The sequence below is a fragment of the Bubalus kerabau genome, chromosome 3 (genome assembly GCF_029407905.1).
Source record: "Bubalus kerabau isolate K-KA32 ecotype Philippines breed swamp buffalo chromosome 3, PCC_UOA_SB_1v2, whole genome shotgun sequence".
NCBI lineage: Eukaryota > Metazoa > Chordata > Mammalia > Artiodactyla > Bovidae > Bubalus > Bubalus kerabau.
Genome location: NC_073626.1, coordinates 87,010,936 through 87,024,837, shown reverse-complemented (window position 1 = coordinate 87,024,837; position 13,902 = coordinate 87,010,936).

Here is a 13,902-nt window from a genome sequence, read left to right as displayed (position 1 = left end):
CTTCCCTCTGTTTCTCTCTTTTGAATAAGATACCTTAAGTTTTAGGAGCCAGTCTATAATGAACGTTTGAATTTGTGTCTCTTCTAAATTGGCAAGAAACCTAAGGCTGAGAATATATTTCATTTTTTCTGCACTAAGAGCTGTTAATCAATCAACATCATGCTTGTGACCACCTCCATGACAACTGTCAATGCAATGTTAGAGCCATCGTTATTCCCTGAGAGCCTCTACTGGGGACTTAGGGATTCCCAGGGCCATTTTAGATGCTTTATCTGTGCCACCTGTTGCATTTTTATATCATGCTTGTCAATCTCTTATCCTTCTTGTTGATTCTTTCTTTGAAAATGCATTGTAACATGATTATTATTTTACCCAGTTTGCCTCATTTTCACCCTTCATGGATCAAGTCAGATGTCTCCTTCTCAGAGACCTGCCCTGAATCCTCCCGAAAGTACCTCCCCTATTTTTTTTTTTTATTTCTCTCATCACCCTGGCTTCTTCCTGCATAAAACACCACAATCTGTCTTGATCTTGTTTGCTTGTTGTTTGTTCATTTATTTGCTTGATCATAGTTTCTCTACCAAATTTGAATATATGCTCTCTGAGGGCAGGAATCTGTTTGTCTAAACTTGTTTCCCAGAATTAGAGCCTGAGATAAGCCCTTGGGAGCAAGTTGCTGATGTGAAAAGTGATCCGAGGAAGCACAAGGAAAAGAGTGAGAGAAGTGAGGCAGGGAAAAAAGAAAAGCCATTTAACCTGTCTGTTAGCAAGCAAGTCACTGATTGGCCAATTGGGATTTACTCTTCTGGGAAACGTCTTAGAAACAGTGTAGAAACTACAGTCAGTTCTGACAGAATGTGGCATATGTGTTCCTAAAAAAAAAAAAAAAAAATCGCTCTGCTATACAAAATCATGCAATAAAAATCCCAGGGCTTATGGAGAAAAATGAAGTTAGAAGCACAATTCTCAAAAGCTACAGTCACACATAAGAAGGATAGAATCCTTAAAAATGGTCACATAGTGTCACACATGTTAAATAGTTAAGAAATAAGTAAAATCTACAAGAAATACGGCATTTGACTTCGAAGGCATGATGTTTGCTTGTGGTAGTGCATGCTGGAAGGGTTGCAGTTTGTGAGTTACTACAAAGTGGTACAAGAAGAATTATGTGAAATCTGGTAAAAAGTTGGAAGGCATTGGAGTGCCTGAGTGTGGTTTATAATTTATCCAGTGATGAGGCCACTGGTAGATGTTCCAGGTGTGTGCCCGTGTGCTTTTCTTTTGCTTTGGTCAGTTGCATGTTGTTTCATGCATTCACCTAATCAGAAATTATCATATTTTTTTCTTAAAGGATCAATAGAATAAACACTTTCAGTATTGAGGGTCACATAGACCCTGCCATAGTCACAAAAAGGGTTTCAAAGAAACAAACATGTTTCTGCTGCTCCGATGAAATCTTACTTACAAAAATAAGCAATGGGCTGGATTTTTCCAATCCCTAATATAATGCTTCTTATGGAAGAAATCATGCATAAACAAAACAAAAGATTGAGGTCTGTTCAAATCATTCCTTAACATGTTGATTGTGTTGGAATAAATGCACATTTTCAAAACAAGCATTACAGCCAAACTGATGGTACCTCGGAATTTTCTCATTGAGGAGATTTCTCCTGATAATGTTCCATTCCCAGTCCTCCTGGGCTGTCAGTTCTGTGGGGTGAATACTTTCCTGAGTTCTGGAAAGAGCCTAACATTTAGACTGAGAAGCAAAGTTATTGGAGTGGAAAAGCTGTCAGCCTGCCTAAGAACTGTCCTCTGCAGCCAGAGGTTGAGGAGATACGGGTCATAGTTATTACCTGCATCTAATTCACTACACAAGCCTCAGTGCCTAGAATGCACTGGGCACTCAAAGCAAATGGCTTACCTTGGCAAAGGGGTCTGATAACCAAGGAAACCAGGAATGCAGTCATCATGGTCCTGTCTTAATTTAAACCTTTACCCTACTTAGTCAGACAATATGTCCCAGAATGCTCCATTTTCAGTTACAAGAATGCAGATATCCTCACAGTTTCTTCTCACTCTCTCCTGTGTCTTCCTGTATCTTACTAAGACCTCTTTTACCTCTATTAACTTGGTAAATTGTACTTCTAGCAACTCAACTCACATTTTCCAGTACAATAATCACACGATTATACCTTTCTAACCCTCTCACTAAATACATTTTATATTCATTTTTCTTAATCTGCGTCAGTGTGAAAGATTCCTCATCTCCTCAATAGTACTAGTGGAAGTTCCAGGTGTGTGCACGCGTGCTTTTTCTTTTTTTTGCTTTAGTCAGCTGCATGTTGCTTCCTGCATTCACCTAATCAGAGATCATCATCTTTTCTTCTTAAAGGATCAAGAGAATAAATACTTTTAGTATTGAGGGTCATCTAGACCCTGCCATAGTCATAAAAAGGGTTTCAAAGGAGCAAACATGTTTCTGCTGCTCCAGTGAAATCTTATTTACAAAAATAAGCAATGGGCTGGATCTTGCCAAACCCTATTTTAATGTTTAAATTAAATTCCTCTGACCTAAAGCAATTCCTCAGCAATTCCTCTGACCTAAATGTGGTGAGGTGTCATTCACAGTGGGAGTAATAGATATCCCAAGAGAAACTCACTTATTACTAAAATTCTGCTTTAAAATGAGGTTGTTATGGATAGAACCATCTCTCTCCCAAATTCATGTTGAAGCCTCAGTCCTCAATGTGCCCATATTTGGCGATAGGCCCCTTAAGGAGGTAATTAAAATTAAATGAAGTTAAAAAGGCAGGCCCTCATCCAGTGATTAGTGTCCCTAGAAGAGCAAGGACAAGACACCCATGAGCTGTCTCCCCAACTCCTGCGTATAGAAAAGGTCACATGAAAACACAGGAAGAGGGCAGCCATCTGTATGTCAGACAGACGAGGTCTTATCAGAAACCAACCCTGTTGGCACCTCGATGTTGGATTTCTATCCACCAGGGGTGTGAGAACATAAATTTCTCCTTTTTAAGCTGCTCAACCTGTGATTTTTATATAGCACTCTGATATGCTAATTAATTCAGGCATATTAACATCGGGGAAAATGAGTTAAGAAAAGATTTCTAAAGTAACAAAACATTCTTAATATTAACAGCTGTCAGAAGCAACTATGAACACAAGCAAAATGATTCAATAAACATTTACTAAGCCCTGAGTCTAGCAGATGTTGCTGACCATTGTAATCAATAGTCATTGCCTATTCTCACACCCTCCCCACCACCACTTCTGCTTTATTTTCTAGCATAACAGGTCTCCTACTAGAGAGATATACAAGTAGAAAAAAGATAAAATGAAAATTCAAAATGCTTGGTGAGTTGGGTTCATACTGTGGCTTTCAGCAAGGACAATACAACAGAGAGAAATTTAGCCGAAAGAAAGATTGAACTTAAAGGACAAAGGAAAGAAAACACAACCTTGAGAAAGAACATGCTTTCTGTCTGTTACAGGCTTTTGAAGTAGACTCAATCCCTTCATCTGGTGCTTTTCCAGACTTCTAAAACTAATTTCTCTATCCTTGAGCTGAAGCTCATACCTTCAGAGCATCAGGAAGTAAGCAATTCTGCAGCAAATATGGTCGTTAAGAGTGAGACCCAAGCCTAATCCAGGTTCCTTCACTGGGCATTCTTCACCAGCAGAACAAACAAACTTGATTAAGAAGAAATCCAATTTCTGCTTATTTGTTCCTGGACTCAAGGCAGAAGCCATTAAACTAAACGTTAGCTGTGGGGATAACACGGATTGAAGTCAAGATCTTGGTTGCAGTTACTAGCTCAACAAATCAGTGTTATAGAACAGTTAAGTTTTTGAGGGAATTCTATTGATGAAAGATATTTAAAGACCTGACAGCGTGTAAGTGTTCAATCCTAGGGCCCCTGACTCACCACAACAGGAAGGGGGCTCCTAAAGCAGCACAGACAGAGAAAGAACCTCTCTGTTGTGGTCACAGAGGGCAATGGAAAAGGAGCCTCTTTCCTGAGAGCAGAACCAGTGCAGAATCCTATTCCCCTAGCAGGCAGTGACTCTTAACTATTTCTATTTAGTAGAAAATACTTACTATGGAGAAGAGACTGCTGTATTTCCTATTCTGCTCTTTTTCAAGCAGGTGCCATTCATATAGGTATTGTGTTTTTCTTCCACCATTTTTTATCCTGTGTTGTGCAGCTGAGCTGTCACAGACAGGCTAAAGAACTTGCCTAAGTCATAGATTTGAGAGGTACTGAAGCAAAGATTTAACTTTAATCTCCACATTCCACAGTATAATGTTAATCTATAAATTTTGCAGAAAAGTTTTAAGGAAATCCATTCATGTAATTAAAAGCCATGAGACTAACTTTGAAATAATTCCAGAAGTTAATAAGGAAATAGGATTAAGACTACTTATACAGGAGGGAAAAAATGGGTAGGAAGCACAAAATAAAAGAAATACATGCCAAAAGTAAATGTTATAGCTTCAAAACCCGAATAGTCTCTCCAATTCCTTCAGTCAACAAGTGTGTATGACATACTAGGCAATATTTCTGGCCCTATGTATAGAGTGATCATTATTGCTGCTGTTTGGTTGCTGAGTTGTGTCTGACTCTTGCTGTCCCATGGACTGTAGTCCACAAGGCTTCTCTGTCCATGGGGTTCTCCAGACAAGAATACTGGAGTGGGTTGCCATTTCTTTCTCCAGGGGATCTTCTTCCCAACCCAGGGATCAAATCTGCATCTCCTGCCTTGGCAGGCAGATTCTTTACCACTGAGTCACCAGGAGAGGCCATAAAGTGATTAGTAGACAGAAATCTCTTCCTTCAAAGCATGCTCATTTTGCTAAAGTATGCTGGAAAATGGCACATATTAAAGAGAAAATATGTCAGGGGTATTTGAAGACTGGGAAATAGGCAACTACAGCTATAGCAGTGAGCTTGAGGATATCTGCCCATGAAGTCAGAAGTTCCAGAAGAACCAGGTCATGTAAGGCCTGGCACATCAGGGTTGGAATTCAGATTGCTTAAAAAAAAAAAAGAAAGAACTAACAATTATCAATTCATAAGAATTACTTCAAAAAGAATGAAAGAAAGAAATTACAAAAACAAAAGAATATGTAAGGGTCTAATTTTTTTTTTTTTAAAGCAAAAGCAAAGCTGAGCCTCTACTACTAGCAAAGAGAACTCAGAGCAAATTAATCAAACTAGTCAAAGCAGGTCATTTTATATAAAGAATGGTGTAAGTTGTAACAAAGAGATATATATTGAATTGTTGAAATGCAATGTGACACTGACAAACACAATTGCAGGAGAAATTTTAAAATACTGATATCATTCAACAGCTGAATTAGTTAAAAAAATGACTTAAACAATACAATTAAGAATCAATATATATAATCTTTTTTTTTCTATTATGACTGTAATAGAAAGCCCAACTCAAAAATAGGTGTTGCATTAGGATGGACCTGGCTTCCGAGTTCCCTGAATGAAGGACTTAGGTGATGCCAGAATCTACTGATTCTTGGTTGATTCTCTGCATCATAACTGGTATCTACATGATGATGAAACGCCTGGTTCTCACACTGCAGAAGAGAGTATGTCTCACCATCTTGACAGAGTTGGAGAAGACTCTTGAGAGTCCCTTGAATTGCAAGGAGATCCAACCAGTCAATCCTAAAGGAGATCAGTCCTGGGTGTTCATTGGAAGGACTGATGCTGAAGCTGAAACTCCAATACTTTGGCCACCTGATGTGAAGAACTGACTCACTGGCAAAGACCCTGATGCAGGGAAAGATTGAAGGCAGGAGGAGAAGGGGAATACAGAGGATGAGATGGTTGGATGGCATCACCGACTCAAAGGACATGGGTTTGAGCAAGCTTCGGGAGTAGGTGTTGTACAGGGAAGCCTGGTATGCTGCAGTTCATGGGGTCACAAAGAGTCAGACACGACTGAATGACTGAACTGAACATGACAAACTAATATGAAAGCTTCTTGGCCAGACCCATGTCAAGTATCCACCTCTGGGAAAGCTGGGTGAAGAGACCCAAACTGAGATTCTGCTCAGGACTGAGATCGGGTAAGAAACTATTCCCCTAGAACAAAAATGTGTTTCCTTACCAGGAAAAGTAGAAATGGTACACTAGGTGCCAGACCACAGCAGAGTCCACTCCCTGGATGTATATGACTTGCTTCTTGTCTACTTCTCTAACTACTCTCTGCATTGCACCAGCCAACCTAGTCTCCTTTCCATTTCTGAAAAGGTCATATTTATTCTGGTCTTATGAACTGCACTTCTGATGCTTCTGCTCAGAATGTGCACTCACTATTCCAGTTAGTTGGCTCCCTGTCAATCTTTGATTCTTGGTTTGAATGCCATCTCTTCAGACAGACCTTCTCCATGCCTTACCCTTCTTGCTGTACAATATACAACTCTGTATATTTCCTCTATAGGATGCAACACAAACCAAAAAACTATTTATATTTATGTGTTTATTATCTGTTTTCCTCTGTTACTTACATACATAAATACAGGCCTTATATGACTTGTTCACTACCATTTTCCCAGCACTCATAGTAATGCTTGGTACATGATAAGCTAGATAAATATGTATTGAATAAAGAATTTGATATTACATTTTATATTTTGAAAGAATAAAACTTCAAGTGACTTCGGGATATTTCCAACCATAATGATATTTTGTTGTTGTTTAATCATGTTCAACTCTTTTGTGACCCCTTGGACTGTAGCCCACCTGGCTCCACTGTCCATGGAATTTTCTAGATGAGAATACTGGAGTGAGTTTCCATTTCTTCTTCAGGGGAACTTAGCGCTAATGTAAATAGGAATGTAAATAGGAAACTTCAAAATATTTTGCAATTGCTTTTTGCAATGAAACAATTTTTTTTGCAGTATAAATCTTAAACAATATATGGAAAATTGTATTCGATTTCCAGGCTGCTCTAAAAAAGTACTGCAAACTGAGTGGCTTAAATAATAGAAATGTACTGTCTCATACAATACACTGGGCTTCCTTGGTGGCTCAGAGTGTAAGAAGTCTGGCTGCAGTGTGGGAGACCTGGGTTTGATTCCTGGGTTGGGAAGATACCCTGCAAAAGAGCATGGCAAGCCACTTTAGTACTCTTGCCTGGAGATTCCCATGGACAGAGGAGCCTGGCATGCTACAGTCCACGGGGTCGCAGAATTGGACATGATTGAGTGACTAACACTTTTACTTTCATTGTTCCCTAGTCCTAAAGGCTAGATATCTGAGACCAGGGTGTCAGCAGGATTGGATCCCACTGAGGGCTGTGAGGGAGACTCTATTCCATGCCTCCCTCCTGGTTTCTGGTGATCTGCTTGCAGTCTTTGTGGTTTCCTGATTAGACATGCATTGCCCTGATCTCTGTCATCATGTTCCTGTGGTGTTCCCCGTCTACATGTCTACCCAGGCATACAAGGTTCCTCTTATGAAGGACACCAGTCATACTGGATTAGGGGCTTACCTCACTCCAGCATGACCTCATCTTAACTATATCCACAATACTCCTATTTCCAAATAACATTACACTCCATGGTACTGAGGATTAGGATTTCAACATAAAAATTTGAGGAGAACACAATTCAACCCAAAACAAAACCATCAATACAATTCCAGATAATTCAGAAGAAAACCATATTTTCTGACAAAAATGTGAATGGTACCCAAAGCTGTATCTATCAATTCTTAACTTTTAATTGTATTATTGTGAAAATGAATAATTAAGTGAGATAAATATTCGACTCCTTAAAGTAACAAATGATGAAGAAAATGACAAGGGAACATAGTAAAGACAAAATGTGAAGAAATGCATTATAAAACAGTCAATGGATAGATAAATAAGAGTTTTTACACCCCCCAAAATTACAGTCAACTGGAAAATCGAATTAAGGAGAGAAACAGATAATATAGTCAACAGGTAATGTAACAAGAAGTGTAGGCAAGATATTATAAAAGTATACTTTATATTACATATAATTATACATAGAATATTTTAAAATTTGAGTAAAATTTTTAAAACTTCAATATTATATGTGAAATATATCAAATACATTATATATATTATATACATATATTTGTATTATTTATACAGAGAGAGTGAAAGAAATAATAATAAAATGGCAGAATTTTTTAACATCAAATATCAATTCAAGAATACTCTCCAGAGTTTGACAATTTTATAAATAACATATTCAAACTTTAAAGGCTTAACTAATGCCAACTTGCATAATTTAAGTAAAATAAAGATGTGGAAGGTATTTATCTCATAACTCAAATGTTTGTATCTAATTTAATATCAGATAAAAGTACACTTCAAAAGTAAAGCATCTTAACAAAGGGTTTATTACCTATCCAAGAAAACTAAACAGTTTAAAGTTAATAAAAGAATTCTCTAATTGTCTGGGCACAAAAATATCGGAAAATTATTAACTTTTGTTATTCTAACAATGCCTTTTTAGAATATACAATAGGTATAAAATGAAAAAGTATTTAAATACCTAGAGACAAAATACAAGGAACATATGAAAAATAACTTAGGTTGAAGAATCCTTGAGTTTAGTTTATTGCCTTAGTTTAATCAAAACCAAAATCTTCACCAAATATAGTTTCTGGTTAAAGATGACAGATTGAACCCACCTCCCTCCTTCTGCTCCCTACTAAAATCTCACTAAATTACAAGTAAAGAAAGTTAAATTAAAAATTCAAAGAACAGTAGAGTAGAAAACAGCAACCAAATTTTGGATGCTCAAAAGCAGTTGAAACAGGGGTAATTAATTGGCTACCCTAAGAAAGCTCAAGTCTCAAAACCTAATGTATAGGAAGCTGAGAGCAATGGAATTTGTGCTAACCAGTCCTAGAAAGTCTCCAAATACATTAGCAAAATGAAAAATTAGTTGAACAGTAGTTTGAGAAAATTATATATTCCACCTCTCCTTTCTTATATTACAAATCCAAACAACTATTCTAACCCCAGCATAAGTCCTTTGAACCTCAGTTCCTTATCTAGAAAGTTGGGACGATGATATTACACACTTAAAGAGTTATATCAATTGAGATATACATTTGTAAAATAAATGCATTCTATGTATTCTAAAATATATATATGTTAGTTTATGTTAGTTACTTAACACATTTTATAATCAGGAAGTGGTTGTTTTCTTTCAAAAATCCATTTACCTTAATTTTGAGACCTCATATATGTCTGTGTCTCTTGATTTCAGTTTCTAACTTAAAATATAGCTTTGAATTTTTAAAGTATGTTTTGTAATATGTTTTTATACTGCATATAGAAATAAATATTATAAACTTAGCAAAACAAAGAAAATGTGAGTATACAGTGATGTTTATTAAGAATTTCTCTTGCTCCAAGGAAGTCATATTTAAAAACTTCACTATAAATAGCTAAAAAATTTTTTTTAATTTAAATTTATTATTTTAATTAGAGGCTAATTACTTTACAATTTTGTATTGGTTTTGCCATACATCAACATGATCTGAATACAAAACAATAAAGGAAGTAAGTAACCATTAATAAATGGCTACAAAAGTTTAAGTGTTGGAACACAGTGGCAATGACTGGTGCTTGCTCAGGAGTTTGGGTGCCTGTGACTGCCATTCAGTTCAGTTCAGTTCAGTCGCTCAGTCATGTTCCACTCTTTGCAACTCCATGGACTGCAGGACGCCAGGCTTCCCTGTCCATCACCAACTCCCAGAGCCTACTCAAACTCATGCCCATCAAGTCGGTGATGCCATCCAACCTTCTCATCCTCTGTTGTCCCCTTCTCCTCCCACCTTCAATCTTTCCCAGCATCAGGGTGTTTTCCAAGGTATCAGTTCTTTGCATCAAGTGGCCAAAGTATTGGAGTTTCAGCTTCACCATCAGTCCTTCCAATGAATATTCAGGATTGAATTTCCTTTAGGACTGATTGGTTGGATCTCCTTGCAGTCCAAGAGACTTTCAACAGTCTTCTCCAACACCACAGTTCAAAAGCATCAATTCTTTGGTGCTCAGCTTTCTTTATAGTCCAGATCTCACATCCATATACGACTACTGGAAACACCATAGCTTTTACTAGACAGATCTTTGTATAGTAATGTCTCTGCCATTTAATATGCTGTCTAGGTTGGTCATAGCTTTTCTTTCAAGGAGAAAGCATCTTTTAATTTCATGGCTGTAGTGACCATCTGCAGTGATTTTGAAGCCCAAGAAAATAAAGTCTGTCACTGTTTCTATTGTTTCCCCATCTGTTTGCCATGAAGTGATGGAACCAGATGCCATGATCTTAGTTTTCTGAATGTTGAGTTTTAAGCCAACTTTTTCACTCTCCTCTTTCATTTTCATCAAGAGGCCCTTTAGTTCTTCTTTTCTTTCTGCCATAAGGATGATGTCATGTGCATATCTGAGGTTTTTGATATTTCTCCTGGCAATCTTGATTCCAGCTTGTGCTTCATCCAGCCCAACATTTTGCATGATGTATTAGAAGAATAAAATGTATAAGCTAGAAGAAAATCTAGTCAAAATAGTGTAAAAAAAAATAGTGCCAACAAGTATTTTTAACCCCACCTGATATTCCTTTGGAAGAGAATCATTTTGAAGGTAATTGGTTTTCTGAAGCTTCTGTGACCAGCATGGAAAGACTCACCCATCACTTTCTTCTCCATGAGTGTGTTAAGTGAGAACACTTCCCTCACCACTATTGTTATCTGATGTGAGGAAGAACTGTTCACCTATTTTTGTCAGTAGAAAGGTGAAATGATTTATTTGATGTGTAAATCTGAGCCAATTCACCAGGCACTTAACTCACTCCTCCTCCCTTCCTCTCAGGTAGAAGCTGTCTGCTGCAGAAACAATCCTTCCACTGCTGCCCCAGGGCTGTTATCTTTGGGATGGTGGCTTCTTCCAATTATCCAGTGTTGCCAGCACCTGCAGGGTGATGGGAACATTTATTTTTGAACTGAACAGAATCTACTACCCTAATCTGTTCATTATCTGTTCAATATCACAAAGGTGATATTTTGGCTCTCATGTTATCATTCTTTTTCTATTTCTCAAATTATTCAGAACTCGATAGGAAATAATGATGCTATATAAAAGGATCTTTTGGAAATCGCAACAAGAACGTCTCTGGGATGTTCTAAGGAATACCAGATATTTAGAGACTAATGGACGGAAGCAGGTGATGAGGAAAGAGGGGAAGAGCAGTATAATCCACGCCTGCACACTGCTTGAGTCACCATCACAAAGCCGCTTTATTGAATGTGTGCTAAGTCACTTCAGTCACGTCAGATTCTTTGTGACCCTATGGACTGTTGCTCGCCAGGCTACTCTGTCCATGGGATTGTCCAGGCAAGAATATTGGAGTGGGTTGCCATGCCCTCCTCTAGGGGATCTTCCCGACCCAGGGATTGAACCCAAGTCTCTCAAGTCTCTTGCATTGGTAGGCAGATTTTTACCACTTAGTGCCACTTGGGAAGTCATTTTATTATCAGTTAAATAAGGTAAAGGCTTAGAATAGCCAGGAAAGACTGTTTACTAAGTTAAATTAGCTACACACATCCCAACAAATAAGGCCTCAAGGTACATTTCAAGATTGATAATAGACTTCTTAGGGAACCATTGACCAAAACCACTTGCCTCAGCCAAGCATGATAATAACCATTTGTCTGAGTTGTATCCAAAGGGGAGAACTTCAGAGGGTACAAAAGGAAGAGGGTGGAGAAGGTATGTCCTGCCAACCTCCTAGAAACCCTCATGCTGCAATTCAACTTGACCTGGAGATGTGCATACCACCAGGAAGGACCCTGCATCAGACCAGATATGGAACAAGCAAGACGATTGGTCGGAGACAGCCTGAAAGCTAACCCTATTACCATTAAACCTGAGAAGGCAAGCCATGTGGCAGGGTAGTTCCCTTACCTTGCTGATCTTGGCTTGGACGTCCCTTCTCAATAAAGTCTATTTCTTTGTCAATATGTGTGTCTCCTTGGACAATTCATTCCCAAGTATTAGATAAGAGTCCAATCTTGGGCCCTGGAATGTGTCCAACTTGCTGCAACAGACCTATGATTATATCTTACAACTCATGTAGCAAGAAGATCTGGGCTTCCCTGGTGGCTCAGTTAGTAAAGAATCTGCCTGCAATGCAGGAGACTGCCTGCAATACAGGAATCTGGATTTGCATCCCTGGGTTGGGAAGTTCCTCTGGAGAAGGAAATGGCAACCCACTCTAGTATTCTTGCCTAGAAAATTCCATGGACAGAGGAGCTTGTCAGGCAACAGTCCATAGGGTTGCAAAGAATTGGACACAACTGAGCTACTAAACCACAATCCCTATATTTATTTAGTAAAGGGATGAAAAATTCTTGATCAGTAAGATGGGTCACTTAAATAAGAAGGCAGGAGGAGGAGGAGACGGCAGAGGATAACACGGTTGGATGGCATCACCGACTCCATGGACATGAGTTTAAACAAGCTCTGGGAGTTGGTAATGGACAGGGAGGCCTGGTGTTCTGCAGTCCATGCGGTTGAAAAGAGTCAGACATGACTGAGTGACTGAACTAAACTGAAGATGGGTTACAATAAAAGGACTATACATTACTTCATCTCAAACTTAAACCAAGCACAACCTGGGTGAATCCGAAAAGTCATAGTCTTAGATCACTCATTCCTTTTCCTGTTTGTTTTCATGTTGTTGCTGGCCAAAATTTTGGCTTTCTCTGCCCACTGAAGCTGAATAAAAAATGTGGAGCCAGAGTTTGGAAGCAATAGAAATGTGGCTTTAATTCTCAGCTGGCAGAGAGGGGAACACAGTTGGCTCATGCCTCAAGAACTGCCACCCACCCCAATGAGGAGTCTAGGGGTTTATATAAGCTAAGGGCGCTCAGTCAGGAGTCATAATGAGGAACAAAGGTGTTGCTGCTGCTGCTGCTGCTAAGTCACTTCAGTCGTGTCCAACTCTTGCAACCCCATAGACGGCAGCCCACCAGGCTCCACCATCCCCTGGGATTCTCCAGGCAAGAACACTGGAGTGGGTTGCCATTTCCTTCTCCAAGGCATGAAAGTGAAAAGTGAAAGTGAAGTCGCTCAGTCATGTCCGACTCTTAGCGACCCCATGGACTGCAGCCCACCAGGCTCCTCCATCCATGGGATTTTCCAGGCAAGAGTACTGGAGTGGGTTGCCATTGCCTTCTACAAAGGTGTTAGGATCATGATTTCTTCCTCTTGCATTGTTTCAAAGACAGTCAGTAATGGAGTAATTGAGTCTGGCAGTTTGATGACTCTGTGACCTTCTTTCTGATGTGTAACTTCAAGGGGAAAGGTGTTAAAAGGGTAAACAGATATAGGATGTATTTAGCATAGAGTCAAAGGAAAACACGTGCAAAGTATAGCTCCTGCTGAATTAGGGGACAGAAAAGCAAACTTAGTTACAGACATGCAGAGTTGCAAGCGGTTAAAAGTAAAATAACAAGGAATGTTCAGGCCTGCTCACTGCTCTCTTTATCTTCTTTGTTCTCAAGAAAGGGAAAGAAAAAATAACTCACTCCTCTCTTTCCTTTTCACTGCAACGTCAGTATCCTCATGTAGTTAGAAATAAAGCAGAATTTTACTCTTAAAAAATCAGATAATAAAATATATATTATGGTAAAGAATGATAGTTCTGGCTTGTCATTTCCTTTTAATTCTCATATGTCTAGCAGCATGCAGAAATTCTAGAAAAATAAATGTTGGCTATTTTTTAAATGACAGTTAAATTTGTCTAATCAGAGTGTAGGCTTGCTCATGACGTAGTAAGTTTCTCATCATTCCCAGAGTCCAAGCAGAAGCTGAAAG